This window comes from Echinops telfairi, unplaced genomic scaffold, assembly GCF_000313985.2.
Source record: "Echinops telfairi isolate 266 unplaced genomic scaffold, ASM31398v2 ScPeMD7_5592;HRSCAF=6446, whole genome shotgun sequence".
NCBI classification, from domain to species: Eukaryota; Metazoa; Chordata; class Mammalia; order Afrosoricida; family Tenrecidae; genus Echinops; species Echinops telfairi.
In genome coordinates this window covers 50,055,378-50,058,361 of record NW_022109491.1, presented here as the reverse complement: position 1 = coordinate 50,058,361, position 2,984 = coordinate 50,055,378, and positions in this window count along the sequence as shown.

The window sequence follows — 2,984 nt, the reverse complement described above, 5'->3', positions numbered from 1 at the left end:
CTGGCTTAATCTCTGAAATCCTATATAAGGTCAGCATGAATCAAATGGTGTGGTGGTTACGCATTGGGCAGCTAACCACAAGGTCAGTCGTTCACAACCACCAGCTAGTCCATGGGAGAAAATGAAGACTTTCTACTCCTGTATAAAGCTAGTCTCAGAAACTGAGGCAGTTTTACCATCTCCTGTAGGGTCACGGGGAGATGGCATCCATTTGATGGCAGTGAGTTTTTTGTGATGAATCAGAGCGGACTGGAGGCAGTCGGGTAAGATTAGGCTCTACCACCCCCAAACAACTGTAGCTTAAAGAAGGTTTTTTTCTCATTAAAAAACAAGTCTAGGCGTAGACTGATGGAGCTCAATTTTTCTGGTTCTACCCAGGTTCAGTTCAGCTACCATCTTAGGGTCTAGACAAGCTGGCCTCATGGCCCATGACTGAATTTGAACCAGTGGTCTAGCCATCACAACCACATTCCTGGCAGCAGGAGGGCAGAAAGGTTCACAGAAGGAAAATCCACACTTACACACTATCCTTGTTTTTCACGGGCTAAGATTCAAACCTAGCTTATCAGTTAAGCTGGGACATGAAATCTTTTGAGTGGTTTGGTTTTGTGCCAACTTGGCTGGGCCCAAATTCTCAGTAGTAAGGCACTGAGGCCTCCCCATGTTGTGATCTAATACAATCAACAACTCCGTGATGGTATTTTGTGAGCATCTAAGCATTTGTGGAAAGCTTTGCCTCGCTCAGGTCACAGCCCTAAGACAATGATTTTTTCTTTCCCCTCAGGGGCTTGGCCTATCTTAAGACTCCTGAACTCCACACTTGCAAAGTTAACATATGCACTGGTTCTTTGAGGCCCTGCCTGGTATCTGATAAAAACCTTAGAATACCTGACCTGTTAGCGACAGGAAGGGAACAAGTTCTTTGGACACTGGGGCCATGTGTTAATGAACCTCCCTGACTCATATGATGGCAGCAGTAAAAGCCTGGATCCCAGTTGAGAGCCCAACCAGATGAGAGGAGCATATAGATTGCTATCATGAACAGTTGCAGTAATGTTCAGACACACCATCGCTGGTTTTGCTCCTCTACAGAATCCAGCCTAACCCAAGTAGTTTGTCCTTTTAAATGTTGGCCTTCATTAATTAACAACGGTGAGGGATATTAGGATGTCTGGTTAGGAGCCCTGGTGGCAAAGTGGTTGTGTTGGACTGTGATCTACAAGGTCTGCAGTTTGAAACCACCAGACTCCGAGGGAGAAAGACAAGACTTTTTACTTCTATAAATAGTTAGACTTGGAACCTCACAGGGGAAGTTCTACCCTGTCCCATAGGGTCGCAATCAGCGAGCACTGACTCGACAGCAATGAACTTGCTTTTTGTTTTAATTGGGTGTCCATGTTGGAGTGAGCACACATCAAGATCCTTGTGCTTCTCAACCTCCAATCTTTTGGTTAGCACTTAATGATTCACCAGGGCAAAAATATACCAAACTCAACCATCAAGTTAATTCTGACTCATATAGACCCATAGGACAGAGATCTACCCCTTTGGGTTTCTGAGGCTGTAAATCTCATGTTTCTCCCATGAAATGATTGGTAGATTTGGAATGACCTTGCAGTTAGCAACCCAACACATAACCCATTACATCACCAGCATTCCTTAAAAGGAGTCTTTCACGCTGTTGCAGCTTGTGGACTCACCTTACCAAAAAAAAAAAACAACTTGCTCCTGGTTTCTAAGCCCCTTTGATCTGAAAATTATCTGGACTGGGGAGCTCTACCCTAAGAACTGACTGACCTTCACCTGCATTGGCTAAGGCCCCACACACCATAGTTGACCTTTACACAGATTGGCTGGACTCCACACCCCTTCACCTGGTAGTTGACATTTGCTCTGATTGGGGCCCTGCATGATAGCTAAGAAAAACCCTAGAAGCTGAGGGGGCTGGTTAGGGGTTCTTGATCTACAAATGCCTGAAGGGGAACAAGTCCTCTTGACACTGGGGTCCTATGGTAATGACCCAGATGGTGGCAGCAATGTACAGCCTGGAACAGACAAGAGAGCCTGGAGCCAGTTGAGAAGCAGCCTACAGCCCATAGACTGACGTCATGAATAGTTCCTAGTTGAACTACTAGAAGGGCTTTCCCCAAACTTCACCCTGTTTATTTATAGCCATCTATTGAAGCTATTAGAGATGTGACATTTCCTTAAGTTCTCTGTGACTTCTGCAAATTAACCCCAATAATGGGGGAAATGAAGTTGAGAATGAAAGTATATTTGACCTCCACCTCAGATGCCAGTTTTGTTTTTATCGTTTATTTTCAGGTGGCCACCCACCCCAACCTCAGTGCTTCTTTAGTTTAAAAGCAGCTTTTTCTTTCAAGAGTAGGTAATAGAACTGCTTTTTTTACAAAGCTTTTTTAAAAAATTAACTCTTTAGTATTTTAACTGATCTCATCATTTCAATCTCAGCCATGCTGGGTGATCCTAATGCACCCTAATATAAATTAAGCAGTGCCTGCAAGGCACAAATGGTTAAGTGTTCAACCACCAACTGCAAGTTTTGTAGTTGTAATGCCTCCAGAGGTATCTTGGAAGGTCTACTGATCTGTTCCTTAATACCTTACCAAGTACTCTACCTGGCACAGGGAGAGTCACCATGAACTGGAATGAACTTGACAGCAACTTAAAAAAAAAGTTACATATTAAGACACCTAGGGTGCTTCTGAAGCATGTTAATGCCTTCCTTATCTTCAGGTGCACATCGTCCCGGGGTGGCCCAAGTACAGGTATTTCCCAAAGTGCCCCACGGTTTCTAATGCACAGAACACTGTGATACACTGCTCTGGGTCATCTGTGTGTACCTGTGATAGATAGGTGCTCAGCCCCGGACATAACGCCTCTGCAGGTACTTTCTGATTCCTGTCTTTAAAGCTTCATTTCCTCAAAGCCTAGTCAAACGCATCAGGCAAAGGAAAAGCAGC